The sequence below is a fragment of the Hypanus sabinus genome, chromosome 9 (genome assembly GCF_030144855.1).
Source record: "Hypanus sabinus isolate sHypSab1 chromosome 9, sHypSab1.hap1, whole genome shotgun sequence".
NCBI lineage: Eukaryota > Metazoa > Chordata > Chondrichthyes > Myliobatiformes > Dasyatidae > Hypanus > Hypanus sabinus.
In genome coordinates this window covers 51,838,630-51,851,280 of record NC_082714.1, presented here as the reverse complement: position 1 = coordinate 51,851,280, position 12,651 = coordinate 51,838,630, and the positions used below count along the sequence as shown (strand labels likewise).

The 12,651-nt window shown below is 36.6% G+C and overlaps 1 protein-coding gene across 2 annotated transcripts in view; it reads right to left on the bottom strand.

The window, feature by feature from the left end:
• unkl (unk like zinc finger) overlaps positions 1-12,651 on the bottom strand; it is a 179,468-nt gene that overhangs the window by 25,005 nt on the left and 141,812 nt on the right. The window lies entirely within an intron of this gene.

Sequence of the window (12,651 nt, the reverse complement as noted above, 5' to 3'; positions counted from 1 at the left end):
GCAGTTTTGTAGGCATGAGAAATCACAGTGAGAGCAACGCTTTTTCACCATATGTTAATGTGAAGAGTGAACAGTAAATGGTTAATCTTACTGCGATCTGGTTTGCATTGGCTGTGGTTTATCCGGACGTTAAATTCGGCGTTTCGTTACACCCGAAGGAGAACGTTACACCTATTATCAACAAATACTCAAGATAGAGTGAAAAATGTGGAATATAAAGCAAGAATATTGTCTGATCACTCTCCTTTAATAATGACAATGATAATGATAAAGAGGAATCAATTTATAGATGGAGATTTAATTCAATTCTACTAAAACGTCAAGATTTTTGTGATTTTATGAAAAAGCAGATTCAGATTTTAGATACAAATTTACATTCAGTTGATGATAAATTTATATTGTGGGAAGCAATGAAAGCATATTTCAGAGGCCAGATAATAAGTTATACTTCTAAAATTAAGAAGGAATATATGATAGAAATAGATCAATTGGAAAAAGAGATTATAAAATTAGAAAAAGAATCTCAAAGAAATATGACAGAAGAAAAACGATGACAACTTATTAATAAGAAGTTAAAATATAATACACTCCAGACATATCGAACAGAAAAAGCAATTATGAGAACTAAACAGAGATATTATGAACTAGGTGAAAGATCACATAAAGTTCTTGCATGGCAGTTAAAAACAGATCAGATTTCTAAAACAATAAATGCAATTCGAACAAAAGTGAATGAAATTACTTATAAACCTCTAGAAATTAATGAGGCTTTTAAGAATTTTTATTCTGAGTTGTATAAATCAGAATCAAAGAATGATGACATTAAGATAGAAGAATTTTTATCACAAATAACTCTTCCAAAATTAAATACAGAAGAACAGAAGGGATTAGGTATGCCTTTTACATTGAAGGAAGTTGAAGCAGCTTTGGGATCACTTCAAAGTAATAAATCTCCAAGAGAAGATGGTTTTCCACCTGAATTTTATAAAAAGTTTAAAGATTTATTAATTCCTCCTTTTATGGAGTTAATATATCAAGCGGAAAGAACGCATAAATTTCCAGAATCTTTTTCAACAGCTATTTTAATAGTATTGCCAAAAAAAGATAGAGACCTTTTAAAACCAACATCATATAGACCTATTTCTTTATTAAACACCGATTATAAAATAATAGCAAAAATCTTATCTAATAGATTATCTAAATGCTTACCAAAATTAGTGCATATGGATCAAACAGGATTTATCAAAAATAGACAATCGGCAGATAATGTAACTAGTTATTTAGTATAATCCATTTAGCACAAAAGAGGGAGGAAATGAGTGTGGCAGTTGCTTTAGATGCAGAAAAAGCATTTGATAGATTGGAATGGGATTTTTTATTTAAGGTACTGGAAAAATATGGATTAGGAACATCATTTATAAAATGGATTAAAACCTTAAATACTAATCCCAAAGCTAAAGTAGTGACAAATGGTCAAATTTCAACATCATTTCAGTTAACAAGATCAACTAGGCAAGGTTGCCCATTATCACCTGCTTTATTTGTGTTGGCAATAGAACCACTAGCTGAATTAATTAGAATGGACCCAGATATTAAGGGTTTCAGAGTTAATCAGGAAGAACACAAGATTAACTTATTTGCTGATGATGTTCTACTTTATTTAACAGATCCATTACATTCACTACGCAAATTATCTTATAGATTAGAAAATGGGAAAATATCGGGTTATAAAATAAATTGGGATAAAAGCGAAATTTTACCTCTTACTAAAGGAGATCAATGTCGATTAATAACTCAATTTAGATGGCCAGCAAATGGTATAAAATATTTAGGTATAAGAGTTGATAATGATATAAAAAACTTATATAAATTAAATTATTTACCACTTTTGAAAAAAATTCAGGAAGATCTTGAAAAATGGATGGCATTACCAATAACATTAGTAGGTAGAGTAAATACTATAAAAATTAATATATTCCTTAGACTACAATATTTATTTCAATCATTACCAATACAATTACCCCAGAAGTTTTTTCAAGAGTTAAACAAATATGTGAGGAAATTCCTCTGGAAAGGTAAGATGTCAAGAATATCGTTGGAAAAATTGACATGGAAATTTGATCTAAGAATTATTATAAAGCAAATCAACTTAGATTTATTGCATCTTTTTTCGAGAAAGAAAAACCGGCATGGATTAGAATAGAATTAGATAAAATAGGAGAAAACGTACCAGAAGATTTTATATACAAATGGGAATCTAAATGGATACGGGAAAAGAAAGAATCTCCTATATTAAAACATTTGATTGACTTATGGAATAAGATAAATATTGATGATGAGACAAAAAAATCTTTATTAGCAAAGAGATCTTTAATTCAAAATAGACTTATTCCTTTCACAATGGACAATCAACTTTTATATAACTGGATTCAAAAAGGGATTAGATATATAGGGAATTGTTTTGAAGGAGGTATATTAATGTCATTTGATCAATTAAAGAATAAATATAAAATATCAAATAACACTTTATTTTGTTACTTTCAATTAAGGGCTTATTTAAGAGAAAAATTAGGTCAAACAATGTTATTGCCGAAATCTAATGAAATAGAAATTTTAATTCAAAAAGGAAATATTAAAAAATCTTGTATGTATAATTTGATTCAAAGACAGGCAATTAAACAAGGAGTCCATAAGTCAAGACAAAAATGGGAAAGTGATTTGAATATTAAAATTGAAGAAACAAATTGGTCAAGACTATGTCTTGATAGTTTGACAAATACAATAAATGTTCGGTTAAGATTAGTGCAGTATAATTTTCTACATCAATTATATATTACACCACAAAAAATAAAAAAATTAAATCCAAATTTATCGGATCAGTGTTTCCGATGTAACCAGGAAACTGGTACTTTTTTACATTTGACATGGTCTTGCTCCAAAATTCAACCTTTTTGGACAAATTTAAGACTTTTACTGGAACAAATTACAGGAACACAATTTCCTCATAATCCAATATTACTTTTACTAGGTGATATTGAAGGGATAAAACCGAAACTCAAACTAAATAAATATCAGAAAGAATTTATAAAAATTGCACTGGCAGTAGCCAAAAAAGCTATTGCAGTTACTTGGAAATCGGATACATATTTAAGTATAGACTCTTGGAAGAAAGAAATCTATGGCTGTATTCCATTAGAAAAAAATACTTATAATTTAAGAGATAAATATGAAACATTTCTGAAAATTTGGAGCCCTTATTTACAAAAGATAGGATTAAATATATAGATGCTCTGAAGACGAAACAATTGGTTATTAGGGGAAAGAAATAAATATACATATTAAAGTTATTACGAATTCCATGGAGCATGTGGAGATCTTCCAACAACCAGGCATTCTTTCTTTCTTTCTCTTTTTTTTTCTATAGGGCAGTTAGGGGGGAGGGGTTAAGGGGAGGGGGTAAGGGTTATATACATTTTTTTTCATACTTTACTTTGTAACTATTTAAAAATGCAATAAAAAAAGTTTTCAAAAAAAAACCTGTCGAACGCCAACTTCTTGAAAGTAAGAGTCGCTTTTACATTCATGGTGACAAATCTGGTAAATTTCTAGCCAATCAGCTGAGGCATTCCAAAGCCAAACAACATATTACAAAGATCCGGAAGGAGAACAGAGTCTTTACATCGGATCACTTAGAAATTAATGACGCATTTAAACATTTCTGTTCTCGACTTTATTCCTCTGAATCTTTGAATGACAATATTTCTGTTGATCATTTTTTAAATAATCTGAATATTCCTTCGCTTTCATCTGATTTTAATGCCAAACATAATGCGCCTATATCATCAGAAGAAATATCTTTTGCAATTTCTGCATTGTCCTCCGGGAAATCTCCTGGACCTGATGGGTTCCCCGTAGAATTTTATAAATCATTCTCTTCACTTCTTTCTCCTCAGTTATTCTCAGTATTATCTGACTCGTTTAATTACGACAAATTGCCACACTCTTTTAATGAGGCATCTATTATTAAAAAAGGGTAAAGACCCAACAGAGTGTTCCTTGTACAGGCCAATTTCTTTGCTTAATGTTGATGTTAAAATCTTGGCTAAAGCTTTGGCTTATAGATTAGAAACTGTTATTCCCTCTATTATTCCTGATGACCAAACTGGTTTTATTAAAAACCGTCTTCCTTTTTTTAACATTCGGCATTTATTTAACATTTTATATTCACCTCCAACTGGGATTCCTGAATGTGTTATTTCCCTCGATGCAGAGAAAGCATTTGATCGTATAGAGTGGAATTACCTTTTTGCAGTTTTAGAAAAATTTGACTTTGGTCAAAGTTTTATCTCTTGGATCAAATTGCTGTATTTGTGTCCTACTGCCTCTGTTTTAACTAATTTTCAGAAATCCCAGTTATTTAACCTCAAACTTGGCACCCATCAGGGATGCCCTTTAAGTCCCTTTCTCTTTGATTTGGCTATAGAACCTTTGGCGATAGCATTTCGAAATTGTCTTGAATTGACTGGGATTTGGAAAGGGGGTGTTGAGCATAAAGTTTCTCTTTATGCTGATGATTTATTACTTTTTCTTTCAAATCCGTCTACATCCTTACCTCCAACATTCTCACTTCTTGACCAGTTTAGCCAGTTCTCTGGCAATAAACTTAAATTTACATAAGAGCGAACTTTTCCCAATTAATAAAGAAGCACAAGAATTAACATTTCGTGATCTCCCTTTTAAAGTAGTTCATAATCAATTTACTTACCTTGGGATTACAGTCACAAGGAAGTTTAAAGATCTCTTTCGTGAAAATTTTGCCAATCTTTCATATACTATAAAACAGAGCCTGTTACAATGGTCACCTCTATCTATGTCTTTGGTAGGTCGTATTAATGTTGTTAAAATGTATGTTCTCCCTAAACTTTTATATTTATTTCAATCAATCCCAATTTTTATTCCTAAATCTTTTTTTGATTCCTTAGACTCTATTACTTTGTCACATCTGTGGAAGAATAAGCGCTCTAGAATTAATAAAGTCTATCTCCAAAAACCTAAAAAAGAGGGTGGCATGGCTTTACCTAACTTTCGTTTATATTATTGGGCAGCCAATATACATTGTGCAACCTTTTGGTCTTCTTTCCATGGCCAACCCGAGTGCCCTAATTGGGTGGCAATGGAGTTGAGCTCCACTAAAGAATTATCTATCTCTGCACTTCTTGGCTCTGTACTCCCTAGTAGTTTGTCCAGATTAATAGTTAATCCTCTTTTTAGACACACTTTGCGTATATGGGCTCAGTTTAGGAAATTTTATGGTTTCCATGGTTTTTCCATTTCTAGCCCCATCTTACAATCACCTTTTTTTTTACCTACTACGTATGACTCAGCATTCCATGATTGGTATAGGAAGGGCATCAGACATTTTGAAGATCTTTTTATTGATAATCGCTTCTCTTCTTTTCAACAGCTCTCTGCTAAGTTCAATCTGCCCAATGCTCATTTTTTTTTAGATATCTCCAAATTAGACACTTTATTGTTCCTTAAATTCCTAACTTCCCTGAAATGCCTGAGAAAAATGTTATGGACTTATTTCTTTCTATTAATCCACTAGGTAAAGGTTTAATATCATTTATTCGAGATAAATTAGCTGCCTTACGACATGCCCCAGTGGATAAAATTAAAATGGCATGGGAGCAGGATTTAAATACCTCCTTATCTGATGAGACTTGGGACTCGATTCTCAAATCGGTTCATTCAACCTCCCTTTGTGCTCGCCATTGCCTTTTACAGTTTAAGATTGTTCATAGAGCCCATATGTCTAAATCAAAATTATCTCGATTTTACCCTAACATTAGTCCGCTTTGTGATAAATGCAAAAGGGGCAAGGCCTCTCTCATTCATATGTCCTGGTTTTGTCCTAGCTTGGAGAAATTTTGGAAAGATGTCTTCATAACGTTATCTTATATTCTGAATCACCACCTAGAACCAAACCCTTTAATTGCTTTGTTCGGTTTCTGGGGTGAGACAGATTTATGTCTGAGTTCGACTAAGTGTCGAATATTATCATTTGCCTCTCTCCTGGCTAGACATTTAATCCTCCTTAGATGGAGATACTGCCCCGCCCACACATGCTCAATGGCTTAACGATATTATGGCCTGCTTCGACCTTGAAAAAATTCATTATTCAGTTCTTAATTCGGATTTAAAGTTCCATAAGGTCTGGAGACCTTTTATTCAGTACTTTCATAACTTTCCTCTTAACTAAGGTTTTTTTTTGGTCCCTTGTTTTCAGCTCCTTTTTCTTTTGGTAGTAGGCATTAATATCTTCTGTTGCTAAGTGTATTTACAGCTTTGGGGGTTTGATTGTCCTGATTTATATTCTCTATATGGTGTTGTGGTTGGTCTGGAGTTTTTTTTGTGTTGCAGGGCTTGGGGAGGATACTAATTTTACTTGTCTTCAATTTGGGTGCTTTCTCAATTATCTTTCTTTGTATCATATTGTTACTGTATGTTTATTTTTGCACTGTATCAATGTTCTTCATTTTGATCTGGGGTTTTTTTAACTGTAGTTATGTAGAAAATGTATAAAAAAACTAATTTAAAAAAAAAGAAAAATGAAGTGAACATTTTGGCAGACACAAGAAATAATATAGACTAAAATGTACAGATTTAAAAGGTATTTAGGGACACAGTACCTAAATCTTTGAAGGTGCCAGGATACTTGGCAGGTGTTGAAGTATATGGAACCTTTGGGAAGAGGAGAGCTCAGAAGCCTGAGAAGACGGGGTTCACTCAGGCTCACCAACTGAGTAGAAAAGACAGCAACCTCAAGCACTTTTTGAGCTTTGAGTAGCAGCCAATTAGAGAGATCAGATGCCTGAGAAGATATAGTTCACTGATTAAGTAGAAAAGGCAGCGAAGGCAGTTTTGGAGCTTTGAGCAGTGGCCAATCCGCATTTGGGATTGATTAGTAAGATCAAATTAAAGTAAGGCAGTGGCAAGTGGAGCAGCCATCATTGGAGTGCAGAGTTTTTACTCTTCAAGACTTCAGTGAGAGGATTGAGTGAGAGAAGACAAAAGTACAGTCCTGCTAAAAGATCTTGGCCTGAAACACCCATCGTACTCTTTTCCATAGATGCTGGCTGGCCCGCTGAGTTCCTCCAGCATTTTGTGTGTGAAAGTGCATCCAGGTGCGGATTTAACAATTTGCGTTGAGGAGTCGGAGCTGGAACTGGAACTGGAACTGGATGAACCTAGGATCATTCAGCAGGCTGAGAGTATGATAGTTAGGACGTACAGACATATAGTTACACCCAAAGTGCAAGACACAGGAAACTGAATGATAGTCAGGAAGGGGAAAGGTGCTAAACAGCTAGTTCAGAGTACCCCTGCAGACATCCCCCTAAAAAAAATATATTACTTTGGATACTGTTTGGGGGGTGGGGGTTGAAATGAACTAGCAGAGGAAAGTCACAATAGTCAGGTCTCTAGCACCAAATCTGACTCTGCAAATCAGAAGGGAAGGAGGGAGAAAAGGTAAGCTGTGGTGATGGGGGATTTATTAGTTAGGGGAACAGAAAGTATGTTCAGTGGATGAGAATGAGATTCCCAGATGCTAGGTTGCCTCCTGGGTGCCAGGGTCCAGGATATATTGGTTCGAGTCCTCAGCATCCTGAAGTGGGAGGGTGAACAGCCAGAGCTCTTTGTCCACTAAGTATCAAAGAAAAAGGTAAAAAGAGTGACGAGGTTCTGCAAAAGGGAGTTTAGGTGCTAAGTTAAGGCAAGGACCTCCAGCGTTGATCATCTCAGGATTGCTACCTGTGCCAGGACTAGTGAGGCCAGAAATATGAAGATTATACAGTCTTAACACTTGGCTAAGGAGTTTGTGTAGGGCGGAGGGGGTAAGATTTTTGGATTATTGGGCTTTCTTCCAGGAAGGTGGGACCCGTACAGAGGAGATGGTTTGCATCTGAACTGCAAGGGGACTAATATCCTAGTGGGAAAGTTTGCTAGTGCTGCATAGTAGGGTTTAAACTAGAGTTGCAGGGGGATGGGACCCAGAGTGCCAGAAGAGTTAGTGAAGAGATTGTGGAATTAGATGTGGGTAAGACCTCAGACAAAATAAGGAACCTAAGGTCTGAGCATGGTACGACTAGGCCCCTGAGCTGTGTACATTTCAATACAAGAAGTATTGTAGGAATGGCGGAAGAGCTCAAGGCCTGGATCAACACCTGGAATTATGATATTGTGGCCATTAGTGAGACTTGTTTGCAGGAGGGACAGGAATTGCAGCTCAACATTTCTGGGTATGATTGTTTCAACTGCAACAGAGCAGGAGGAATTAAAGGGGGCCAAACGATATTACTAGTCAGGGAAATTTTCACAGCAGCGTTCAGTCAGGATGGCCTGGAGAACTCGTCCAATGAGGTGCTATGAGTGGAACTGAGAAATAAGAAAGGTATAACCACGTTAATTGCTACATTACAGACCATCCAACGATCTGAGGGATTTACAGGAATAAATTTGTAGAGAGGTCGCAGACTGTTGCAAGAAACACAAGGTTGTTATAATAGGTGATTTTAACTTTTCACACATTGACTGCGACTCCCATACTATAAAAGGACTAGAAGAGCTTGCAAAATGTGCTCAGGAATGTTTCCTTAATCATGACGTAGAAGTCCCAATGAGAGAGTTTATGGTGCTCTTTCTGCTATTTAGGAATGAGACAGGGCAGGCAACAAAAGTTTGTGTAAGGATCACTTTGCATTTAGTGATAACAATGCCATTAGTTTCAAAGAAAATACACAAAATAATAGTAACACACACAAAATGCTGGAGGAACTTAGCTGGCCAGGCTGCATCTATGAAAAAAAGAGTACAATCGGCCCCCCTTATCCGCGGGGGATTGGTTCTGAGACCCCCGCGGATACCAAAAAAAACGCGGATGCTCAAGTCCCTTATTTAATGTGTCTCAGTGCAGTGGACTTCAGGACCCAGCGGAACCCTGGACTTTATGTAACATGTATCAATGCGGTGGTCTTTAGGACCTGGCGGTGCAGCTCTGAATCCATAGCGTTTCTGTTCATGAAAATAATCACGATCACGATTGAAAGTAAGGTGGAAATAATAAAAGCGATCGGAAAGAGGTGAAACACCATTGGTCATTGGAAAAGCATTAGGCTACAGTCGGTCAACGATTGGAACTATTTTAATGGAGCATGTGAAAGGCCCTGCCCCAATGAAAGCTACAATTATTACTAAGCAACGCAGTGGATTAATTACTGAAATACGTATATTTCTTAAGTGTCTTATATGCATAGAAAGGTAAAATATGTACTATATACTAAGAAAAACATTTGACTAACTGATGCTAAATAATACCAGATGTACCTGTTCCGACTTCAAATCCGACTTAAAGACGGACTCAGGAATGGATCTCACACAGGAACTGCCTGCACTTTTAAGTCATCTCTAGGTTACTTATAATACCTAATACAATGTAATTGCTATGTAAATAGTTGGTATACTGAATTTTTAGGGAATAATGACAAGAAAAAAGTCTATACATGCTCAAACAATGAGTGCTGGAGAGAGAACTTCCGGGTCTTCCCCGGTCCATGGTTGGTTGAATCTGCGCATGCGGAGTCTGCGGATAAGGAGGGCCGGCTATACTGTCAATATTTCAGGTCGAGACCCTACATCAGGACTGGCCTGCCGAGTTCTTCCAGCATTTTGTGTGCGTTGCTTGGATTTCCAGCATCTGCATATTTTCTCTTAATAGGTCTGGTCTATGGATTGAGATTCTAAATTGGAGAAAGGCCAATTTTGATGGTATCAGAAAGGATCTGGCAAGTATGAATTGGGACAGGGTGTTTTCTGGCAAAGGTGTACTTGGTAAGTGGGAGGCCTTCAAAAGTGATATTTTCATTGTACAAAGATAGTATGTGCCCATCAGAATAAAAGGTAAAGATAACAAGTGTAGGGAAACTTGGGTTTCAAGAGATATTGAGACCTTGATTAAGAAAAAAAAAGATGCATAGCAGGTATAGGCAAGTAGGAACAAATAAGAAATGCAAGAGAACAATTAAAGAAATCAGGAGCACTTAAAGGAGGCATGATGTTGCCCTAACAGACAAGGTGAAGGAGAATCCTAAGGGTTTCTACAGATATGTTAAGAGCAAAAGGATTGCAAGGGACAAAATTGGTCTGGTAGAAAATCAGAATGATAATCCATGTGTGGAGCCAAAAGAAATAGGGGTGATCTTAAATATTATTTTTTGCATTTGTATTTACTCAGGAGACAGACACAGAGTATACAGAAGTGAGGCAAGGCAGCACCAACTTCATGGACCCTAAACAGATTACAGTGAAAGAGGTGTTTGCTGTCCTGAGGCAAATCAGGGTGGATAAATCCTCAGGGCCTGACAAGATGTTCCCTGAGACCCTACAGGAGGCAGGTGCAGCAAATATCGGCGCCCTAACAGAGATACTTAAAGCATCTTTAGCAACAGGAAAGGTACCAGAGGATTGGAGGATAGCCAATGTTGTTCTGCTTTTTAAGAGAGGCTCTAAACATAAACCAATAAATTATAGGATCAGTGAGTCTGACATCAGTAGTGGGAAAGTTATTGGAAAGTAGTCTAAGGGACCAGATATACAAGTAGCTAGATAGACGTGGATTGATTAAGGATAGCAAGCATGGTTTCATGCCAGGCAGGTCATGTCTAACCAATCTTAAGAGTTTTTCCAACAAAGTTACTAGGAAAATGGATAAAGGCAAGGCAGTGGATGAAGTCTACATGGACTTTAACAATGCCCTATATGGGAAGTTGGTCAAGGCTCAAGGTGAGGTAGCAAATTAGATAAGACATCGGCTTTGTGGGAGAAGCTAGAGAGTGATCGTACGTGGTTGCTTCTCTTGGATTGGAGTGCTGTAGGGATAGGTGCCAGGTCCATTGTTACTTGTCATCAACATCAATGATCTGGATATAATGTGGATCAGCAAAATTGTGGATGACACCAAGATTGTGTGAACAACAAGGAGGACCACCATGGCTTGCAGAGGGATCTGGTTCACCTGGAAAAGTGGGAAATGGAATTTAATGCAGACAAGTGCGAGGTGTTGCACTTCAGTAGGACCAACTGGGGCAGGTCTTACACAGTGAACGGTCGGGCACTGAGGAGTGCAGTAAAACAGAAGGATCTGGGAATACAGGTCCATAGTTCACTGAAAGTGTCGTCACAAGTAGTGTCGTAAACAAAGCTTTTGGTACATTGGCCTTCATAAATCAAAGTATTAAGAACAGGAGATGGGATGTTATGGTGAAGTTGTACAAGACGTTGGTAAGACCCAATTTGGAGTACTGTGTGCAGTTTTGACCACCTGTCTACAGGAAAGATATAGATAAGATTGAAAGAATAAAAAGAAAATTTACCAGGATGTTGCTGGGTCTGGAGGACCCAAGTTATAAGGAAAGATTGAATTGGTTAGGGCTTTATTCCTTAGAATGTGGCAGATTGAGAGCAGATTTGATAGTGGTATACAAAATTATGAGGGGTATAGATGGGATAAATATAGGCAGGCTTCTTCCTCTTGAGGTTGGGTGGGACTATAACCAGAGGTCATGGGTTAAGGTGAAAGGTGATAAGTTTAAGGGGAACATGAGGGGAACTTCTTCAGAGCACTGTGAGTGTGGAACAAGCTACCAGCGCAAGTGGTGCACGTGAGCTTGATTTCAATATTTTGAGCAAAGTTTGGGTAGGTACATGGGTGGTAGAGCTATGGTCCTGCTGTTGTTCGATGGGAGTAGGCTATTTAAATGGTTTCAGCATGGACTAAATGGGCCAAAGGATCTGCTTCTGCACCATACTTTTCTAGAAACTCACAGCAGGTCAGACAGCATTTGTGGAAAGTGAAAGATATTGTTACAGCTCAGGAGCCTTCATTAGAACTTTAGTTAACTGATTTTCTTCCACAGATGCAGTCTGAACTGATAGAAAGTACCAGATTTCTAGCTCTCAAGATTTTTGTTTTACTTCCACATGGGATTCTGTGATTCATAAAGATACAGAGGAAAGTATATTGGACTTGAAATAAGATACTGGTTAAACCACAAATGGAGCACTGGTTATAATTCCTGTCACCACACTTGAGTAAGTGTAAGCCTAAAGAGATACAGAAGAGCAACAAGAAAGATGGATTTCAACTACAAGGTTAATCTGAAAAAACTGGGATCCTACTTAGAGCAAAGTTTAAGAGGAACTCCGATAGAAATGAACTTCATAGAGAAACTGTACCAATCAGATGTTGTTTCAAGAAGCAAGTAACATAAATTAAAAGCAATGGCCAAGAAATGTACAGATTGATAAAAAAATATACGAGTATAGTTATGATTGAAGCTCACAACCTACAAGGATTGGGTAATTACCGAAGCAAGGTTTTCAGAGAATTGTATAGGGATTTGAGAAAAAATATTTTTTCAGCTCTATGAGAAAAGAGCGGGGTAATGGGATCAAATTATTCAATAGAAGATAAGGGTCAGTGATGTAGCCAGCAATACTGCAGGAACAATTTTGTAAATTTAAATTTCATTCATGATAACACAAACAATGACACTCTAAGTGTGCAAAATCTAAATGCATGTGAATCTATGC